Source organism: Peromyscus maniculatus, chromosome 6, assembly GCF_049852395.1.
Source record: "Peromyscus maniculatus bairdii isolate BWxNUB_F1_BW_parent chromosome 6, HU_Pman_BW_mat_3.1, whole genome shotgun sequence".
NCBI lineage: Eukaryota > Metazoa > Chordata > Mammalia > Rodentia > Cricetidae > Peromyscus > Peromyscus maniculatus.
The window spans coordinates 93,491,484-93,515,536 of record NC_134857.1 but is presented as its reverse complement, the minus strand read 5'-3'; the positions used below and the strand labels follow the sequence as shown (position 1 = coordinate 93,515,536).

The 24,053-nt window shown below is 38.1% G+C and overlaps 1 protein-coding gene across 3 annotated transcripts in view; it reads left to right on the top strand.

Annotated features, from left to right (window-relative positions):
- The window catches only part of LOC102904345 (alpha-amylase 1), a 51,963-nt gene that overhangs the window by 9,580 nt on the left and 18,330 nt on the right, over window positions 1-24,053 (top strand). The window contains exons 2-4 of one of the 3 annotated variants that reach the window (XM_076574857.1): window positions 8,335-8,411; window positions 16,761-16,890; window positions 19,239-19,324. The gene's annotated coding sequence lies outside the window, so the exon portion shown is untranslated. Of the gene's footprint in view, window positions 1-8,334; window positions 8,412-14,356; window positions 14,513-16,758; window positions 16,891-19,238; window positions 19,325-24,053 lie in introns of those variants that run through there. The other 2 variants (XM_042279769.2, XM_042279771.2) reach the window with 2 other exon arrangements.

The window sequence follows — 24,053 nt, the reverse complement described above, 5'->3', positions numbered from 1 at the left end:
TTTCTCTAATACTCCCCAACTGCTAAGCTTCATAGAATATTTTGTATTGACCCAAAATCTATAAGGAATGACAGAAAAATCCACCTGGATTCCTTCTACAAGAACCACAGCTTTAAAGATAAGCACCACCTTAGAGTAAAAGGATGGATGAAAGTACTCTAATCAAATGGGACTGGGAAGCAAGTGGGTGTTGTTATCCTAATATCTGGGGGGGGAGGGCATCAAACTAAAACTAATCAGAAAAGAGAAAGAGGGACATTTCAGTCTAAATAAGGGAGCAGTTAATTGAGAAGATACTACTGTCCTAAACATATTTGCATCAAACTCTAGGGTGCCCAATTTCATTAAAAATATACAACTGGATGGAAAGACAGATTAATATCAACCCATTAATAGCAGGTGATTTCAATTACTTTGTCCAATAGGTCATGTGGATAAATAAATATATCAGTTAATTGATAAAAGTCAAGTGGACTTAACAGATATCTACAAAATATTCTATTCAAACACCAAAGAATACACATTCTACCCAGCAACACATAGAAGCTTTTCTAAAATACTCTACATCCTGGGACACAAGTTGCTACAAATTCAAAGAGCTTGAAATGATTCCTTGTAACTCATCTGGCCACTGTGCAATTAAACAAATGGACACCAAACAAATCTGTAGTAAATACACTAATGGAGATTAAAGAAATCATTATGGAATGATGAGTGTAAAACAAGAAATCCAGAAAGCAAAGATTTCCCGGAACTAAATGAATGAAAACATAACAGAACACATTGAAAGCAGTGTTATGAGGGAAATTTATAGCTCTGTGTTTACATTAAGAAATTAGGAAATTTGTAAATACATGCTGTAGAACTAAAAAAATTTGAAAAAACAATTACAACTCAAATCCAAACCTAGTTGATGACAAGAAATATTAAAAATCAGAGCAGAAGTCAGAGAAATTGAAAAAAAGTAAACAATACAAATATTCAATAACCTAAGATCTGGTCCTTTGATAGGATAAACAAAACTGACAGACCCTTGGCACAGCTAACCAAAAGAAAGAGAGTACACTAATTAACAGATTAAAAATGAATAAAGAATTATTACAACAGATACCAAAGAAATTCAGAATATTACAAGGCAATGTTTTAAAAACCTGTTCTCCATTAAACTGAGGGTGGTGAGATGGGTGAATTTCTAGATTCAGTGAAATGACCAAAATTAAACAGATGAAGTCAACAGCCTAAACATACCTCTAATAAATGAGATTGAAACAGTAATAAAATGCCTTTCAGCTAAAAATATCCAGGGCCAGATAGATTTAAAACAGAATTCCACCATATTGTCAAGGAAGATCTATAGCCGTCCTTTGTAGACTATACAAAGAAACCAGAAAATGTACTCCCAAACTCCTAAAAGGGTGTTCACCTTGATATCAGGCCAATATCCCTGAGGACCATAGACTTAAAAATGCTCAATAAAATACATGCAACAGAATACAGATATGCCTGCAGAAGTTTATATACACTATGACCAAGTTGGTTTTATCCTTATAGGGATGACTCACTGTACTCAAGTCAATAATGTAGTAAACCATGTAAATGGAATTAAGACAAAAATCAGATGATCATAAGCACACACACACAGAGCTTTTGACAAAATTCAGTAGGCTTTCATGATAAAAAAAATCCTAGAAAATGTAAAATTGGATGGAATATACCTCAACATAATAAAAACATCATCTTAAATGAAGAAAAGCTTGAAGCAACCCAATAGATGTCAGAAACCAAATAGGAATTTCCACTATCCCTGCTCTTTTTCAATGTTGTGCTTCTAAGTACTAGCTGAGGCAATAAGTCAAGAGAAGGAAATTAAAGGAAATACATGTAGGGAAACAAGAATCAAACTTGCTCTTTGCAGAAGGCATGATACTCTACAATCAAGATACCTCAAGTTCTATGTAAAAACTCCCAGAAAGGGTAAATTCAGCAGTGAGACAGGATACAGAATCAATCTGAACAAATCAGCTTTTCTATGCACCACCAACTAACATATAGAAAGGATCATGAACACACTCCCATTCACAGAAGCCTCAAAGACAATAAAATAAGAATAAACATAGCCAAGAAAGTGAAGAACCTCTACAATAAAACTTTCAAATCTATGAAGAAGATAAAGACACTAGAAAATGGAAAGACACCCAATGCTCAGGGGTATTATGAATATTTTGAAAATAACTATAAGTTAATTACAGACCCAATAAACCTCAACCAAAAACTCCATCTTCCTTCACTGATATAGAAAAAAGGTATCTTAATATTCATATGAAAACACAAAAGAGATGAGATAGCTGGAACAATACTGAACAAAAATGAAAATTCTGTAGGGATTACCATTCCAGATTTGAAGATATTTTACAGAGCTATAGTAATAAAAACTATGATACTGGCACAAAAACAGACATTTAGGCCATTGGGGGGAGGGGATCAAAGACTCGAACATGAGTACACATAACTTCAGACATTTAATATTTAAAAGCTGGGGCAGAGAAAGTGTCTTAAGTGATGGTGAGAAAACTGGATATCTACATGGAGAGAAATGAAATGAGACCCATATCTGTCACCTCGCCAGAAAGTGACTCCAAATGCATCAGAGACCTAAAACAAACAGGGAACACTAAAACTGTCAGAAGAAAGCATAGGCGGTTCCCTTCATGATAGAGATGTAGAAAAGGATGTTCTAAATAGGACTATATTTGGCCAAGAATTAAGGCCAATGACTGACTAACGGAACTTCATAAAACTAAAAATGTGTACATACAGCTAAAACAAAACAAATCAACTGGGTGAAGAGAAAGCCCACACGATGGGAGAGGATCTTTGCCAGCTATGTGTCAGACAAAAGATTACTATCCAGACTATAAAACTCATAAAACAGCAAAAATCAAATGAGCTATTGAAAATGGGCTTGGGACCCAAAAAGAGAGTTTCTCAAAAGAGAAACCGAGTCTAAGAAATATCTCAAAAAAAAAAAAATGTTCATCAGCCTTAACAATTAGGAATTAGGAATATGCAAATCAAAACAATTCTGGTTTGTTTTTTTTTTTTTTTTTCGAGACAGGGTTTCTCCGTGTAGCTTTGCACCTTTACTGGATCTCGCTCGGTAGACCAGGCTGGCCTCAAACTCACAAAGATCCACCTGCCTCTGCCTCCCGAGCCCTGGGATTAAAGGCGTGCGCCACCACCGCCCGGCTAAATCAAAACAATTCTAAGATTTCATTTTACCCCAGTGACCATGGCAAAGACCAATAAAACAGCCAACAATAAATGCTAGAGATGGTTGAGAGAAAAGTTATCCCACACTGATTGCTGGTTGGATTGAAAACTGGTGCAGTCACTATGGAAACCAGTGTGGAGAATTCTCAGAAAGCTGAAGACAAATGTACTATATGACTGAGGTATACTACTACTTGGCACATGCCCAAAGGACTCAATATCATACACCACAGATACTTGCTTAGCCATAGTCATTGCTCCTCTATTCAAAATTTGCTAGCAAATGGAAATAACCTAAATGTCCTTGAACCAAGGAGTGGATAATGAGAGTATGCATATACACTATGGAATACTATTATCTTAGAAGAAAAATGAAACCATGTAATTTGCAGGTAAATGAATGGGACTAGAACAGACCATATTGTGTGAGGTAACATGGACCCAGAAAGACATATGTCACATGTTCTCTCTTTGGAGTCTCCTAGCTTTAAATCTTTAGATATGAGTACATATAATGGAGTAATTGCAGAAACCAGGAAATGAGACCACTGCCAGGGTGAGTGTTTGTGGGATCAATAGAGAAGAATAGCAGGGTACAAATGATCTGATTGGTGAAATAGGAAAAAAGCAGGATTCTAAATTAGGGAGTGAGATGGGAGAAAAGTATGGGGAGGGAGATGGTAGAATAACCATAATGATATCTGCAAAAGTCATATGAAATCATATTATTAACTACATTTTAAAGCCCCATAATACATGTAAGTTTGTATAAATACACATGTAGAGTTTAAATAAAAAATTTTCATTTGGACTCACAATGTTCACTGCAAGAGCCAAGGACCACTGTGGTGGTTTGAATGAGAATGTGAGAATGATTCCTATAGACTCACATGTTCGGATGATTGATTTTTAGTTGGTGGAACTGTTTGAAAAAAATAAGGAGGTGCTGGGTGGTGGTGGCGGCGGCGGCAGAGCACGCCTTTAATCCCAGCACTGGGGAGGCAGGGGCAGGCGGGTCTCTGTGAGTTTGAGGCCAGCCTGGTCTACAAAGCGAGTTCCAGGAAAGGCTCAAAGCTACACAGAAAAACTCTGACTCAAATAAATAAATAAATAAATAAATAAATAAATAAATAAATAAATAAATAAATAAATTAGGAGGTATGTCATTGTTGGAGGAAGTGTGTCACTGGAGGTGGGCTTTGAGATTTCAAAAGCTCATACCCTCCCCAAATCTCTTTCTCTGCCTCTGTCCAACTTGTGGATCAGGATGTAAGCTCTTAGCTACTGTTCTGGGGCTATGCCTGCCTGTCTGCTGCTATGCTCCTTGCCATAATGGTCATGAAATCACCATCTGAAAGAATCACCATCTGAATTTAGAAGGAAATAGACTAAGCTCTACCCAACCTGATGTCATGAGGCATCTTATCCCCTTTTCCAGATTCTATCAGAAACAAGTCAGAGGCATTGCCTACATTTAAAGATGGGGGCCATTATGCAAAATCATGAACACCAGGAGGTGAAGATCACAGGGACCCCTAGACCTCCCTGCACAAGGTGTTACTATGTCACTGCATGTCTGCATGCATAAAAATCAACGACAATAAACAATTGCTGTATTCTGTTCATCCTAGCAGAGCATGGAGGAAGAGTGCTCATTTCTAGCTATGGCTTAAGGAAGCTTCCTGGAGGAGGATACATTTGAGCTAGTAAAGTATGGGAATTGTAGGATTATAGTCACAGGGGCCTCTTCCTGACCCCTGGGGTCCACATGACCCTTGGCTGAGCAATCCCCACATCTGACCTTTCTGGATGCTTCATGACATCCATGACACTTAGAGACACAGACACATCCAACATGCACACTTATAAACACAGATTCCCCTGTCTAGTACAGTGGGGTTGACAGTATAGTCAAGTTTGAAGCAGTGAGCTGAAGTTCACTTTCATCGTCAGGACCAGATCGGGCCTTTCTGGTTCAGGCTGCTAGAAATGAGTTGACCCAGTCCAGCCCATCCCAGCCAGTCTTGTCAAAAGATCCTATGCTACACAGTCAAGGACACAAAGGGAAGACTTTGTAGAGCCAAGTGGAGGAACTGCTAGGGCTGTAGAAAGAAATAGCTGGAATAGTTTCTCTCTTAACAGTGGTACAGGGTAGTCAAGACAGAAATGTCCTGTGGAGCCCCAGGCATGTGAAGGGTGTCACATTTCTACCGTGGTCCCAGCTGGACTTTGCTAGGTGCATTTTCACATACATCAGCTCACTCATGTCTGCACACTGAGCCCCTGCTCTGTGCACACGCACTCTCAGAGGTGACAAGTTTGCTTCTGGATGCCTGGCCTGGCTTGGCTCATTAGTCCTGTGCTCTCAGCTGGGGTTGGGTGGCTGCCAATCTGTGGCAGGGGAGTGGCCAGAGGGCAGGCTGCCCTGGATCACGCTGCCAAGTGAGCTGCCACTCACAGATGTGGCTATGTTGGAAACAGTTGCCAAACCCAGGTCCTGGTGCCCTCTGGAACAGATAGTCCTCCTTGCTGGTCACCTCCCACTCTGGCTCCCTTCCTTTCCTGGGTCACCTTCCCTTCTCCTGTCCTTTCCGCTTTCCTTCTTGGACCTCTTCTCTACCCTGTGCACATCCTGCTGTTCCCATTGACCCCATGTGGGGCCAATTCGACTGCACTCTATGGACATCTGGGTGCTTTCTCAAGCTCTTCCTGTCTCTAACATCTCTTTCCACTCACTCCTGCTTCTCTTCCCTCCCATCCCTCTGAATCTACAGTAGTTGTCTTTCTGTTAAACATCAGCAGCTAGGCATAGTAGTGCATTTCTGTAATCCTAGCATTTGGGAGATTGAGGCAGGAAGATTGCTATGAATATAGGCTAGAAAGAGCTATGCAAGTACTAGGCCAGACATGTCTTGAGACAAGTGTCTTTGAGACCTTGTCTCAATAACAACAACAAAAACAAAAATAAAACAGCAAACACCACCAGCCCCAATTCTCACTATATGAACTCTCTTTTACTGCCCTAGACTTATTTAGTGGGCTGGCAAGAACAGGGATCTGGAACCTACTAACTTGATTTTTTTTTTAAGCTTTTAAAAGAAGCATTTATTTGTAGTATGTGCATTACAGGAAACACAACACAAGAAGCCAAGAATAGCCCCCCAGTCACAAGCAGCTCAGCTTAACGTGCCCTTCTAGGCGCTGCAAGTGTACACACATTTAGGGAACTGAGATTATACAGGATGTACCATGCTTTCCCCCACGTTGCGAATATTCACCAACTAAAAACCCCATGCTACAGGAGTATTTTGATAACCAAGAATACACCACGCTATTTCAATCTGTCAGACAAAACTGTAATCCTTTCTTCCTTGGCAACAAAAATTTCATAGAAGACAAAAATGGCAGCAGGCCTCTAGATAGAAGTACTGGTGAAGTTACAATTAAAATTCTGCATTCCTCAATGCTCAGCTTACAAGAAAACAAAGCCACAGACCACATGAAGTACAGCATTCCTAAGTTTATCATCAGATCTATATACTAAAATATGAGGAAGAAGGCGTGTTCCTTCCTCATATTTTAGTATATAGATGTGATGATAAACTTAGGAACCTACTAACTTTAACTGTGTTCCTGACCCTCTACCCCCACCTATGCCTGCAATTCTAATTTATAGGCATATAGGCCCAGCCTGGTACCGGGGTGCAGTGAGAAATGGTTTCTTTTCATACATACATCTGTTTGTTAATGCACCCCCATCTCCAGACATCACACACATAAAGTGCATGGACACCTGCATATACAAGGTCTTCACAAACAGCCTTGTGGCAAGATGAGCAAGGAGGCAGCGAGGTGAGAGTCCCAGGCAATATCAGTGCACCTGCATGGAGGGAGTCAGAGCAAGCCGCTCTTCAACACAGCAGCCAGCAATTTCCATGTGGGGTTCCTGTTCTCCCCAGGTCTGCCCTGCGCTGGCTTTGGGTACCCTCATTCTCTTGAATCAGTTCCTGGGATCGTTTCTAGGGGCCTGTTTGGCTTCAATAGGCTTCAGGGTTGTAAATCCCGGTCTGGAAAGGCCTGTAACCTGAGGAATCAGAAGGAAGCCCCAGCCCAGGGATGGGATGGCTTCTACCTGCTCCTCCATTGGCTCTGACAGCACTTCAGGGTTATTGAAGGGCTCCCAGGCTGCCTTTGGGGGCTCTCATTGCCCTCAAAGAAGGAGGATAAATCTGAAGTAATTAAATGTAGGTCATCTAGCTGTAAGCCCGCCACAGCCCACTACAGCAGAGGCGTGTTTGCCGTGGGGCTTGGCAGGTCCACCTTCTCAGCCAGCAGCATTTGCATGGCTACCCTGGGTACCTGGGCCTGGAGTATTATTTTTAGAGTCTCAAACCCTGGGATCAAAGCCTCTGCCCCTCCAAGTGGTCAGGGCACTGGCCCTTGAAGCTCCCCTATGGGCCTTTCCTCTCATCCAGACCACCTCAGGCCACCAGTGCTGCTTAAAATTGAGCTGTAATACACTGGGGAAAGCCCCAGTCCTCCTGGGTCCTCTGAGTCCCTTCCACTTTATTTCTTTTACCAATCATAGGTCCATCCACCTGCACACATGCATACAAGAACAGGGACTCTGGAGCTTTGGTGGTGGGGTTGAGGGGCCAGGGCTCTAGCTGGGGCAGCTGTAGTCTGGCTCATCAGGCCAAAGGACTTGGTCTCAGAAGGCCTGTGACTCACCTCATGGGGCAAGGGACTTCGAGGTGTTACCTTCATCTTAAGCTGAGTAGGGGATTTCTCCAGACTCAGCTTCTCAGACTCTGAGTTCCTGGAGCCATCTTGGTCCCTTGCCTTCTCTTTTTGCATGAGATGGAAGCTCATGGGGCAAGGAAAGCCAATGGAGTCAGAGAATAAATCTAGTCTTTAGAATTCTCTGAGTTCACTAGGAATCCAGGAACTGAAAGCTTATGATCCTGTCTTAAGATGCTCCCTGTTTAAAAAAAAAAATGCTCTCTGTTGTGAGACTTTGGTCACCTGCTCAGATGGACTCATTTTTTTTTTTTTTCGGTAAAGACAACACTTCTGGGGAGTAGTAAATGGAGTCGATCAAGATGAGGTGTGTCATGAGGCCATAACAGCCAGAAGAACAGGTAGGCCACCCAGCCACAGAACTCTCCCACTTCTGCTTGATTCCCCCAGACTCAATCTGCTGCCATCTCTTCCCTCCCAACTTCCCATCCATGCTGCCCTGGACCAGCCCCAAACTTGGGCAGACATACCCTGCTCAAGTGCAGGCCATGCCAGCTACAAGAACAAGTAGGACACCCACCCTCAGAACTTCCCACTTCCATGCTTCCCCCATATATAATCCTTCACCACCACTCCACACTCCACTTCGCTGTGTCCCTGACCCCAACTTGGACTGACAATCCCTGCTCAAGTGCAGGCTGCACTAGCCAAAAGAGCAGATAGGTGAACAGATGGGTGAACTCGGGCAGAGACCTTCTGCTCTACCAAAGACTGTGGAAGCTGCCAGAAGTCCAGGAGACTGCTTGCCCATGGAAGTGCTCCACTCTCTTTGCATGCCTCCAATATCCCCAAGCTGCTGGATACAAGATTAACTCACAAAATAAATAACCCTCCTATATTCAAATAACAAATGGACTGAGAAAGAAATCAAAGAAACAACATTCTTCACAATAACTGCAAGTAATATACAATATCTTGGGGTAGGTAACTCTAACCAAGCAAGTGAAAGATTTATGACAAAAACTTCAAGTCTTTGAAGAAATTGAGGAGGATACCTGATGATGGAAAAATCTTCCATTCTTGCCATGCTCATGGATTATTAGGATTGATGTAGAAAATCCCAAAGAAGGCCACAAAACCCTGTTGTAACTAATGAATTTAGCAATGACATAACGAAAGTTTTATATTTATATACTAGAAATGAGAAAGTGACTAAATATACCTTTCATGGTAGTATTAGAAATATAAAATAATTAGCAATAAATGTATTAAATAGACTTATATAGTGAGAATTATTAAACGTTTCAGGAACAAGATGTCCAATTTCAAAGGTTATCTAAATAAAATCAAGGCCTTAATAAGATACAGTAGAATGGCATTTTAAAATTCAAAAGACTGGCAATGTCAAATGTTATGAATAACATGAGAAAGCTCCATTGTTATTTGATAGCTTGGAGTATTAAATGTTACTCTCACTTTGGGCAAGTATTTGAAAAATGGGCAAGCATTTGTAGTGTCTATGCATATATAATATAAACAATCTTTTTTCTAGATATTAACACATATGATATAAAAATTATTTGTGGAAAGCATTGTTCATATTTTTTCTTAGCAGCTTTGTTCAAAATGAAAACAACTCAAATTCTACCAACATCTGATTGGATAAACATATGATGGTACATTATATGTATAGAATGTCACATAGTGATATAAAGCATAAGACTGTCATAATGTACTTTTCATGAATGTCATCTTGATCTAGTTTTGAGGGCCTGGCCAGTCCTGCTTTTAAGTAGTTCAGTCAAAATACCCAGCCACCTCCTTATAGAACTGTTACAGTCTTGTAACTTCATGCCCATCTAAACTGTTTATGTTTAGGTGCCAATCAGAGACAACCACTATTACCCAAAAGCCATTGAAGGTATTCAAAACAGCCAAAATTATTTCTCTCCCAACTTATTCCTTCATGCAGGAAACTAAAACAAAACAGAACAAAAAACCACTTGGCCTTGATTTATTTCTGTATGTCTCATGGTTGATGGTACTACTTCTGGTATGATAGATGTGAGGGTCATGGTAAGAATTGTAAGGGAAAGAAAGGAATGCCATATTATTAAAATGTTTTGTATTTCTGTATGAAATTCAATAAAAAAATCAAATACATTTCAGCCTTTAGCTAGTTACAAAATAATGCTAATTAAAACAATTAAAATCCAAAGTTAACATTGTTGGTATATAAGAAAGCAGCTGATATTTGTATATTAACAGTGTCCTGTAAGCTTGCTATAATTACCTGTTTGTTTCCCCTTTCCTTCTTTATCACTTTAAAAATTTTTATAACCTAACAATTGTATCAACTGCAAATACATTTCTTTTCTTTCCATCTTTACACCTTTCATTTATTTTTTTCTTCTCTTAACTAGAACCTCCTATATAGTTCTGGAAAGAAACTCTGAGAAACATTTAGGAAAGCTTAAAGTGTCTATCTATCAAAAATGGTGCTAGCTGTACCTCATTATTCTTTTCTGTTTTCTTTATCAAGTTGTACTAGTTTTCTACCTTTCCTAGTTTCCTGGCAGTTTCTTCCCAGAGTAGGTATTTTTCAGACCTTGTTAAGCCCATCACTGTAATATTTATATTTATTAAGTTGTAGAACAATCCTTAGTTTCATGAGGATCCAATCAATGAGTAGCCCAATCTTTACATCAGGATAAAATGAAAGAATTTTCTAGTGAGAAAGTGTTTTACATCTTGAATGGGGTAGTACTTATTCTTCTAATTTACACATTTATCACAGTCAATGATCTCTTCACTGAAAATGAGTGAAATATAAGTAAATTGTACTTACAGTTCATATGCTAACATAAAAAGACATATTAAAGAGTAATTTAGAATCAACTGAAATGTTACAAGCATCGCTGACCAAAGGCCTGGCTCTGGGTCCAGATGCACTACATTGAGAGAGGGAGTGGGGGGGGGGGTGAGGTCGAAGAGGGTGGAGATGGAGAAGAGGAGAGAATAAACACCTATATACATTAATAGCTTGCTCAAAAATAGTAAGAATTTTGAGTCTCCACTTTGCTCACATCAATGTTGTAACATAAAAAAAAAAAGGAAACAAAAGCCAGTAAATATACATGTGTACTTTATCTGTGGGGCTCAGATACCATAGATAACTTGAAGATAAATCGTTCTTACAGTGCTAGCCTGGTCTTCCCTTTTAAGGGAGCTGGAATTAGGAACAACAACAAGACAAACTTTGAAAATTGATTCTAATTCCTGGGATTCAATAGTAATCCCCTTCTTTTCTTTATTTTTCCCTAATACTGAGAAACTTCAGACACTATTATCTATTTGGCCATCTGTTACTATGGATGAGGGTGCCTGCAGCACACCAGTAATAGGTTCCCAAGCTTTTGCCTGAAAGGAATGGAGAAGGAGCCAGTGACAGATGATAGATAAGTGCAGCACCAATTGGAAGGATGCACGAGATGAACCAGAATTTTTATACTGTCTGTTCTCATTGCAGCTTTTTGGTGGGGGCAATTTTAGTCTTTCGAAACTTTTTGTCTAAAAACATCACTAATCTTTCTGTACTTTGGTTTCCCTGAGGAACATATGTGACTTGCTGTCATCTGGTCTCATATAGGGGAATGACACTGTAAATAAAAATATCTTTCTACATAATCTGAGGAAAGATAAGTTTATGCCCACAGGGTAGTGAAACTCTTAGCCTGGGAATATGAGTTTTTGTGGAGAATCATGGTTAATAAATAGATTTACATATGGTCAAAGTGCTGAGAATAAGTGACTGATGAGTCTTCAGGACATCTATGCTGTCTCCTATCCCTAAGACCTAGCAATTTCACAAGAGAGAAGATGGAATGATTTAAGAGTCTGAAGATGAAGAAGAGTCAAGAAGCACTGACATCCAGATATGGCACTGTCATTGCTGCCATGAGCATTGATCATATATGGATACCTGTACAAGAATAGGCCTTCTAACTTTCTGTTATGAATAGAGATTTCCATGAATTTGCATCCTTTCTTAAGAATTTAATGGCTGGGAATGGCTATTGCAGAGGGAGTGTCCCTTTTTTTCTAATGGTGTAGTCACTGGGAGAATAAGTAGGAAGAATAAGGGAATAAGACAGGAACGAAAGTGGATATAATGGGTGGTAGGGAATGCATACACTGATAATACATTTTTGTGTATAAGAGAAACCATCAAAAAATTTAAAGAATAGACACATGCAAAGAATGAGAATTAATAAAGCAAGATTATCCCTTACTAACCATACACAGACATCTCATGTCATCTGAAATAATATTGACAATGCATGTCCACGATAGTAAATTAGCAATCCAATTTTAGGTATTTTTATAGCACGTTAAAACAACAATCATGATAAAATTCTATTGGGAACACCAGACTTTAAAAAACTTGAAAACTCTTATAGGATCTTATATAACCAGAGTTATAAATCAAATTTAATTCAAAAGATGTTCAAACAAAACCAAGGTTGGATAAATCACAGGGACAAATAGCCAAACGAATGGAAACACATGAACTATGAACCAAAGGCTGAGGGGCCCCCAACTGGATCAGGCCCTCTGAATAGGTGAGACAGTCGATTGGCTTGATCTGTTTGGGAGGCATCTAGGCAGTGGTACCAGGTCCTGGGCTCATTGCATGAGTTAGCTGTTTGAAACCTGGGACTTATGCAGGGACGCTTGGCTCAATCTGGGAGGAGGGGACTGGACCTGCCTGGACTGAGTCTATCAGGTCGATCCCAGTCCTTGGGGGAGACCTTGATCTGGAGGAGGTGGGAATGGGGGTTGGGCTGGGGGGAAGGGGAGGGGGCAGGAAGGGAGAGAACAAGGGAATCTGTGGCTGAAATGTAGAATGAATAGTATTGTAAAATAAAAAAAAAGATGTTCAAACAAATGCTTAATAAAATTTTATGAGAGAACTTTAAGACTAATGATATTTTGTATCCTGATAATTCCTTTTGTTTTCTCTTGTTAAATTGTAGCTGGAGAGTTTCTCTCCAGCTCCTGCCAAGCACGGGCAGTCCAGCAGCCCACTTATAAAATAAACACACAGATGCTTATATTATTTAAACTGTTTGGCCTAATGACTCAGGCTTCTTGCTATCTAGCTCTTACATCTTAAATAAACCCATTTCTATAAATCTATACCTTGCCACATGGCTCGTGGCTTACCCATATCTTACATGTTGGTACTCATGGTGGTGGCTGGCAGCGTCTCCTGACTCAGCCTTCCTGCTCTCAGAATTCTCCTCTCTGCTTGTCCCGCCTATACTTCCCGCCTGGCTACTGGCCAATCAGCATTTTATTTATACAGAGTGATATCCACAGCATTAAATATTTTGATTACTTGAGGTAACATAATTTCAAGAAAAAATATTATTGATATTTCATGTCATATCACATAAGCAGGTTTTATTTTTAGGCTAATGAAGCTGCAGCTACCAGTTATTAAAATAGTCTTTGTGACATTGGGGATAGTATCTATGGGCTTCTGCAAGGCAATCAGCAACCACTCCTCTGTCTGAGCTATATTCCCAACCCTGAAATATCTTCCCCTCCTTCTTGCTCTTCTTTTTCTTTAGCTTGACACATGTTCATAGGAACATGGATGAAAGGTTGTATCTTTTCCTTTTTTGTTGTTTAAAAAATTGAGAATCTCATTTACTATTATTCTAATTATACCATTTCTATCCATCCAACTCTTTCCAGGCCCCACCTATATTGTTCTCAAATTCATGGTCTCTTATTTATTTATGGTCACACACATACACACACATACACACACACACACACACACACACACACACACACACACACACAGTTCATATAAGTATGTTCTTAGTACTGACCACTTGGGAATGGATAATGGATAATCTATTAAGAGACTTTTCACAGGAGAAGATCAATTTCCTATCTCTCAGTAGCCATTAATTGCCTTTATCTCTTCATCTAAGGGTGAGGCCTCATGAAAATTCTCCCATCCATGTTGAGCTTTTGAAGTAAAAAAAAAAAAAAAAAAAAAAAAAGAAAAAAAGATGTCTTTCTAAACTGAGTGTTACCTAAAATAGATGATGACCATTTACACCTCAATTATCAAGTGAATTATTCATACAAAGTATAGACTTTAGAGTATTTTATTTGATGGACAAACATGGCCCTCAACTATACTAGAACTTTCTTGCTTAAAGTTCATTTCATTTAAATTATTTCCAGGTACTTACTGCCTCATGGTTGTTCCATGTTATAAGGATCCTAGAGTAAGCTAACATTAAATGATATGTTATTGTTGAAGATGGTATTCTCCTACGACTCTCTGAAACTTGAGGAGTAACAAAATGTAACAAAATTGAACTATCGATTGCTGAACTGGCATGAAGGAAGAATCATTGTTTCATCAAATTCTCCAGCTAGATCCTCGGCTTTAAAGAACTGTGGGCTTATGCTGTGGGTATGACTTCTAACTACTTTTCATCAGGAACATCTGCTTAATCTAGTGAAAAAAAAGTCTGTGTTTTTCCCCCATCCACATCTACAGCCCTTTGGGGAGTCCAGGCTTGATGGACTGATGAGCTGCTTTGCACTTTGTGCTGAGTTAGGCTTCTGTTTCTCTGTACTTTTCGAATGTCTTATCATCCTATCTTTGATTTCTGATGTTCTTTCAAAGTGTCTTATTAGAATGCAGTCTATATTTGCAAATATAGAATTCTTGAAATTCATTCACACATATGCAGGAGATCCTAATCTGCCATTTCTATCTGTCCCAATATTGATTGCTAAAGTCGGTAACAGCTGACACATTTTATTTCACAAGAAAATATGATATGCCAATTACCAAACAGTCAAAAAATGGTTGTGGTTATAATGTATGAAGGGTTAATATTGAAGGCAAAAATACAAGGTAGGTTCTTGTGCAGAGAGGTGATGCCCATGACTGGAAAAGGGATTAAGGAGCACAGATACAGGACTGCCAAGGGATAGAACTTTCAGGCACAAATCTACCTGGCAGGCAGTTTGAGTGTCAGCTTGGAGCATCATTTTGAAGTGGACCATGTATCCTGGTCAGGAGAAACTATGCTTGAATTGAGATCCAGGGACAGTCAGAAGCTAATCCTCAGGTGATCTTCCTGAAAGAGTTCCCTAACAAATGACTGATGAGTCACATGCTATGAAATCTATGGGGGCCAGTTCTTCTTTAATAGTCTTCATTGAGGAATTATACCGTGATATCGATCAGTTCACAATATGGCATTTCAGTCAGAGATGACTTGAAATATTCAGAGGCAGAATTGTTATTGACATTGAATTACTTTTGTGGCATACTGGCAGATTATGGTTATAATTTTTATATAAAATGCAGTAGAATCTACAGATGGGACAACATGAGATTTAAAAAGTTTATGTACAGCAAACAAAAAAACAAACATAAAAACAAAACAAAACAAAGAAAAAACCTACTAACAGATAAAAAAGCTCACAGAATGAGAGAAAGTCTTTATCAGCTATACTTCAGACAGTGGCCTAATACTCATAATTTATAAATAATATAAATAATTAAACACCAAGGAAACAAAATGAATAAATGGGCTAATAAAACAGATGGTTCTTACAGTAAGAAACATGATGGAATATAGTCAAAAGACACCAGAATCATAAAAGAATATGTAAAGGTATTCCCTCTAATTTCAATTACATTATAGTCATCACACCATTTTTTTTTCTCATGGTGCTAATTTCTTCAGCCACCAGTTTTTTTTTCAGCCACTAGTTTTATAAGCCCCAATTTTAAGCTTGCTTCTTTCCTCACCAAACTGAAAGTTTTTGCATCCTGTTCTGCTTTTTGTTCCCGATTCTCACTCTATATCTGACTGAAAGCAGTCACAAAGACCTATAATACCACCTGAATGCTGAGCTGCACTGAAATTTTTACTATCATGTTAATTAGTTTCTTGTCTTCAAATTCAGCCTTCCACAATTTTTCATATGTAACCTTATATGTAAAATATGGCCCTGTAGTAATGTGAATGCAATTCTCTATTTTTTAAATTTCCAATGTTAATTTTATGTATGATTTATTACCCCAAGATTCTAGATGCTATTCTTGTCCAGGTCTCCTTCCAGGTTATGAGAAAAAAACTGCATCTTTTTCTCTGTTTTCTTGGAGGGAATGTGTTCTTTGAAAACTTGTTCTGCTTTATTGCTTACATTCATGTAACTACCTAGCTGTCCTATATTTTCCTTGGCTTATCATATGCATCACTTACTTATTGTGATATTTATTTTGTGTACTTTTTGTTATAGTCTACAATTTTGGATTGTTATTTAGTTCATCAGAGAAGTGTTTGGTTAATTTAGTGTTCTAAGGTTCATTATTTTCTGGCTGTGGGAGGTCCTAATTTGAAAGTTATTTTGTCATTAATATTATTTTATGTGATTGGGACATGATGATGATCATATATTATGCCTATTCTGTAAATCAAGGATTGCATTCTTAAATGAGAATTCTAGATATCCTGTCTATGTATTAGTAAAATTAATTTTAGTGTAACCTCTGCATAGTCTAGTCTTCAGACTAATTCAAATAATTGCTTAGTATATTATAACTCTTAATATATTATAATCCAATTTACATGGATATTATATTAGATCTGATATTTTATTTTCTTACTTATTGCAGTTTTGTATATTTCTTTTGCTAGGTACTATTTCCTGAGATTGAGACTCTTTGCTGTGTAGGCAGGAAAGGTAGTGTGCGCCTCCCAGGATCTCTTAAATGTCAGCTGTTGATCTCCATGTCAGAGGTGTGCTACCTCTCATCACATAAAACAGGTATAACTGTAAAAAGGATAATCTTGCCCTGTAGTGTAAATATATTTTATATACATCACTGAGTTGGTTAGCTTGTCTGTGATAAAGTCATATAACTTCAAATATTACGCCAGTGGTCACTTTATTGATTCTATTCCTTTTTTATTTTTTATTTTTTTTCAGTTTTTTTTGATTTTTATTATTATTATTATTATTATTTTATTTTACAACACCATTCAGTTCCACATAATAGCCACAGATTCCCCTGCTCTCCCCCTCCCGCCCCCCTCCCCCTCCCCCTAGCCCACCCCCCCATTCCCACCTCCTCCAGATCAAGGTCTCCCCCGAGGACCGGGAACGACCTGGTAGACTCAGTCCAGGCAGGTCCAGTCCCCCCGCTCCCAGACCGAGTCAAGCATCCCTGCATAAGTCCCAGGATTCAAACAGCCAACTCATGCAACAAGCCCAGGACCCCGCACCACCGCACAGCTGCTTCCCAAACAGATCAAGCCAAATGACTGTCTCACCCATTCAAGGGCCTGATCCAGTTGGGGGCCCCTCAGCCTTTGGTTCATAGTTCATGTGCTTCCATTCTTTTGGTTATTTGTCCCTGTGCTTTATCCAACCTTGGCTTCAACAATTCTCGCTCATATAAACCCTCCTCTTTCTCACTAATTAGACCCAGCCATGCATGTCTGCATCCAGGTTCCTCGGTCCTTGGATGGGGTTTATGGCACAACTATCAGGGTGTCTAGCCATCCCATCACCAGAGTAGGTCAGTCCCGGCCATCTCTCGACCATTGCCAGCAGTCTTTTGTGGGGGTATCTTTGTGGATCTCCGTGGGCCTCCCTAGCTCTCTGCTTCCTCCCCTTCTCATGTGGTCTTCATTTACCATGGTCTCCTATTCCTTGTTCTCCCTCTCTTTTCTTGATCCAGCTAGGATCTCCCACTCTCTTTCCCTCGACCGCCGCCCTTCATTGCTCCCACTCATGACCAGGCTGTTCATGTAGATCTCATCCATTTCTCCGTGTCTTTTTTGGGGTCCTCTATTCCTTTTTTTTTTTTTTTTTTTTTTTTTGGTTTTTCGAGACAGGGTTTCTCTGTGTAGCTTTGCGCCTCTCCTGGAACTCACTTGGTAGCCCAGGCTGGCCTCGAACTCACAGAGATCAGCCTGGCTCTGCCTCCCAAGTGCTGGGATTAAAGGCGTGCGCCACCACCGCCCGGCATCCTCTATTCCTTTTTTAATGAATCAAATCCTATGAACTCTACCGATTGCCAGGAAGGAGTATATTAACTTAAAATGAACATGTTTGCATAATTTGTATCACCATTTATTGAATAAAAGCTATTCCTATCTCAGCTTCAGCAACTTTAGTCTCCCTGAACAATTGAGTTGCTTCATAACAAGTACTACAGCAATCACAACTTCTAAGTTATTCAAATTTAATCACCAAAGCCAGTACCACTCTGATTTCACATTATACTTTGTATAATAGTACATACATGACCTATATCATATGTATATAACATATATACTATAGAACAGCAAAGAACGTGTTTGAAGAAGCCAAGGAATATATAGTTGATACTGAAGTCACATGTAGAGAGCAGTTCGCGGAACAGAAGTCCTGCGATTGTCAGAAGGTAAGGGATAAATTCAGCCACAAAGATGCTAACGCACAAAGCGATCAGGCACAGGTTCATGTGACAGGCAGTTTGGAGTGTCATCCTGAAACTGACCATGTACCATTGGCAGGAGAAATCATGTTTGAGCTGACCTGGAGAAAGCAAGAAGTTCTTTTCCAGGTGTTTTTGTCAAGAGGATCCCCTAAGAAGTGTCAGAGTGATGGTTTGGATGCTACAGCAGCAGCATCTAGTACTACTACTTCCTTTATAATATCATGGTGGGAAGTTATATTGGTCAACACATGTTTCTGGCGTTCCTGGTATCATTTTGAATTATCGCACATAGAATTTTTAATCATTATGAATAGTCTATCTTCTCATGTGCTGGTAGGTAGCTGGTGGCTGATTACTTGTTTAAATATGACACAGAGTTACTCTACTTTGACCATTGTGCTCATAACGGAATAACTCATGAAAAACTACTGTCTCACGAAGTAGAAAATTCAGGGTAGTACACAACCCCAAAGCTCCCATTCTATTCAGTATTGGCTAGTGCAGATCAAAGCACGGTCTGTTCTCTACAATCTACCCCATGACTCTGACAACAGAAGTTCAATGACTCTGTCGCCAGAAGAATCACATTGTTCTTTCTACATGATGCATTATGGAGATTACCGGGGAAAGCTTTATGGAAGCACAATCCCAATAGAGTGGCCAAAAATAAGAACAATGTTTTTCCTAGGTGATAATAAATTGAGCTGCTCGGGTTAGATCGGCCACTCTTGATCCAGATCAGAAGATTCCAACTGCACTGGAAGGCTGCACATGGTATGTGTTCTTTGAAGGGCATGCTAGTTTGAGTACGGATTTTGTTAGTGCATTCATGTTAGGCTGTCAGTGCAACTGAGTTTGTGTTTCATGTTATGGCTGCATGTTTGTGAAATCCATAGAGTGTTTGTTTATTGCTAGTGAAAGGTATTGGGTGCTATTTTGAGTGGAATTAAATGATATTCAGTAATTATTTGGCTAGACACAAAAATACCTAAACATATGTTCATATCTGGGTATCCATGTCATTTCACAAAGTAGTTAGTTAAGGATAATGTAACATGAACAGTCACATAAGATATAAAATTAAATTTAAAAATTCTCAGTAATCTATATCATTTATCTATCTATCTATCTATCAATCAATCTATCTATCATTATCTATCTATCTATCTATCTATCTATCTATCTATCTATCTATCTATCTATCTATCAATCTATCTATCATCTATCTATCTATTTATCTATATCTATCTATCTATCTATCTATCTATCTATCTATCTATCTATCTATCTAATCACCAGTAAACTAGAAACCTGTAATATGATTAAAACTATGTCATGGGGACTGAAGTGATACCTCAGCAGTAAAGAGCACTGGCTGCTCTTCCAAAGGACCCGGGTTCAATTCCCAACACCCACATGGCAGTTCACAACTACCTGTAATTCCAGTTTCAGGGGATCTGACACCCTTACACAGACATACATGTAGGCAAACACCAATGTACATCAAATAAATAAAGAAACAAATCTTAAAAAAAAACCAATGTCAAAAAATTAATTAAAACAGACAAAGGAATTTTTAATAAAATCATGTTAGTTGCATTATTTGATGTTTGCTTCTCTTCTTTATGGTGCTTTGTCTATTTCCTTAACTAGCCAGTTTCTCGTGAGAATAAGACCCTTCCCTTTGTTAGTGGTATGACTTCCAATCTCATTAAGCATTAATTTTTCATCTGTGTTGATTGAAGTTATGCCTCTTTCCAGCCCTGTGATCAAGTATAACAAAGAAGGATGTAACAGCACAAGGCAGGCATTGGCTTAACAGAATTAATTTTTAGTTTCTGATCACAAATCTCCACAGGGATTTGTTCATATCATCAAATGATTTAATTTTTTTGGAAAATCATATCACTTCAAATATTTTGCAGTAGTGATTTTATTTGTTGAATTTTAGTGAAATCATGATAACTACTACAGCTCTCATTAGTAAAGTATGCCAGGAGTGTAATCATGTACATTTGACCTTATATCTATGTCAGAATTTGCAAGTTATTTCTTTCATCAGCTTTAAGCCACCAAGCACTTTTGAGTTATCTTGGTAAACATGACTAAGGCAATCATAGTTCTAGATTCTCTTCAAATTTTGATTGCTAAATTAATAACATTCTGTACATTATACTTCACACAATGACATATGGATTACAGACCAGCAAGTGAATAAATGAAGACGCCATGGGATGTAAACAGTCAGTACTGAAAGAGAACTCAGGGAGCAAATACTGGTGTAGAAGGTTGATACTGCTGGCTGAATAAATGATCAGGAAACCCATCCGAGCACTGCCAAGACACAGAGAAATTATGCATTGGCAGGCAGTTCTGAATGTCATTTTGATGGGTCACCCTGAGGTGGACCATGCAGAGTTGGAAGAAGAAAGCATGCTTAAACTGAAATATGAGGACAGTGGGAAATTCTCTTGTTGATGCACCCCAGTAATTCCCTGACAAATGACTGAGTGATGGGCAGGCAGTTGTGCCATTGTCTTGGAGTGCCTCTGTTTCTAGTCTTTAGTTATGGGAGAGAGAACTGGTGTGATAGATGGAGTTCATGTGTCTGATCGTTCTTTTAGTTTTGAAATGTCTGTGGGTGGAACTTTTTATTGGCACTAATAAATTATTTACCAGTTGTGGCCTGTGGTGTGCTGGCAGGTGGGTGTTTACTTGTATAAACAGGGCATTCTACTTTGGAACTTACAGTCAAAATGCAGCACCTCACGGCAAATTTCTGTTTATAAGATCGATTCACTCAGGCAAAGCAGAGCCAGAATGTTACTATTCTGTACAATAGAGTGGACCACAAAGCATGGCAAGGCTTTTCTCCATATTTAAAGAGATTCCACAAAACCCAGCTTTGATAGTAAAAAGTAAAAAATGGACCACATGGAAGTAAGCTTAACAAAAATTTTAATATCAATGTTAACTTTTATATACTTTCTTTAAGTTACAAAAAGTGGGAAGAAACTATGTAAAACATAGTTTAACATTGTAATTCTTATGGTTTATATTTCTGATAAATATCTCACTGTACACTAAGGGAATAAATAAAATTTTAAAATCATTTATTTTTTTTATGCCCGAGTGTATGTATGTGCTGGAGTCTATGATGTTCAGAAAATGTCATTGGATCCCCTGGAACTGGAGTCACAGGCAAATGTGAACTGAACCTGGGTTCTCTGTAAGAGTAGTAAACACTTCTAAGTTATCTCTCCAGATCCAAAAAACATACAAATAAAAATTCATGCATTTGACTCCTGTAAAGGCATCTGGTTATAAACACAAAATATTTTAAAGTAGTAAATCCTGACAATATTTTTACACTGAATGCTTAAAACATACAGCAGATTTCTTTAGAATACTTTCAAAGGTCTGAAAGAAAATTATTTATATAATTCTATTTATGTAATAATTATAACAATAAAAGTAAAAAACAGAGTCAGTTCTAGACCACCAAGTAACAGAATTTGTCTGAGGAGATAGTCACCAAAAAAAAATTATAAAGAAACTATTTTGGATGTCCAGAGTAATCCTAGATAGAGTTTTCTTAGCTATCAGATTCATAAGTAGAAAGTGAGGTAGCAAGGATATGGGCTAACCTACACTATTTTTCCCCATTTCAGAAGATACTGTCTTCCAGGTTTAATATGAGGGTGACTTAAGAATGAACACGGGGACTATAAACTTAGAAGAAATGTTCATTTGTCCTAATGTCACTGTACTTTCTCTGGCAAACAGCTTTGATGTTTCTTTGAACTTTGACAGGCTGCATGATGTAATTCCCAGTAACAGATTAGAAACAGAGTACATACTTTCTACTGTAGCAAAAAGGAAATTGTATCATAAAAACAATGTTTAAGTAGGTAAGACATTAAGAAGAAAAATTAACAATTCAGTAAGAACGTGTATTTAAATGCAAATATATATTAGTAGTTTAACCCAATATAAGAAAATTGTTTATGTTAAAAGCACAAGCATTTTCTGGTATGATAAAAATTGATAAAAGTAGTTGATAAAAATAAGAGGCTATAACAAAAATTACCCATGCAAATTGTGTCAAACAATCCAAACCAACCAACCAAACAAACAACAACAACAAAAACCCAGTGAATATAACTATGAAATCCAGTGAGTTTTTACAAAATAGAGGCCAAATTAATGGCCAAGGTAAATCTTTTATATATCAAACTACTTTACTGTGACTAGAAACTCATTAATTTCAAAATCTTTGAATCAATTTTATGTTAAAAAAAGATCAAGGCTGGGGCGGGGGTGAAATTAGGAATATTAAGGAATGCACAATCAAACTGGGAGATATTTAAAGTACTAACACAAGTAATTATGAAGGACCAAATGGACATATCCACAGATTTACATATCCTTTGCACAGTCGTCTACGTGCGAGGTCAGAAAGTGAGTCTTCTAAGGAATTTGAACAGCACAGTATTCTACTGTCAACAGGACTAGATCCCATGGGAAACACGCATTCTTGTATTTGGCCAATTCCTTATACAATGGACGCTTACTACTTGAGCTTTAGCTGTTAGAAGAAAAGTCCTGATGAACACGTGTGCAGCTTTCTCAGTGTGCAGAGGTGAGCCACTCTGTAGCACAGATAAATATAAGTAGAATGTGCAGTATATTTGGAATTATAATGTACAAAAATTCCTCTAAAATGTAGTATTTTGTATGTTCTTTTTACATTATAGGGCACTATAGGATCATTTTCCACACTCTTAACAAAAAATTGATGTTATTGTGTTTCAAATTTTTGCCTTTCTGGCTGAAAAAAAAATTTTCAGCTACACTGTGCTTCTTTGACCACCTTTCCTGTGGAAGAGATCTGCTCATTTTGTATTAAATGTCTCTCTACTTTCCCGTTTATTTAGTACCTAGAGCTCATATGTCTTCATTATTTTATAATATGTTGTTAATTTTTTCTTCTCTCCTATTGCTCATTTTTCAGTGTTTATTCTGGTAGAAGTTTAGGTAAGTTTAGTAATTAGGGTCATACCATAGATATCCCAGAATTATTTTTGCAATGTTTTACTTTGTAAAATTGTTGTTTAATTTAAAGTTTTTTTAATTTAAGCATATGCACTTGTATATTTTTACTTCTCATCTTCTATAGATGTTAAATAAGAATGGATGTATGTGACCTTAAATAACAAAAACAAAAAATTAAGAAGGAACAATGTATTAATGATAGTTTTATCAATGTCAAAAGTCTTTCTGTAACTTTTTTGAAACTTGGGCTAGAGATATATCTCAATGCTGGAGTGCTTTGCTTGCAAACAAAAGGTCGCAGATTTATCTTCAAGATAACAGTAAAAGGGGGTTGATAAATATTGAAAATTATATTGGTTTTCTATAACAGTCTGAAAATCACTGAATTAAATTATTCCAAAGTTTTCTTTAATTGTTAATATTTTACAACACTTTGATTTAATCCACT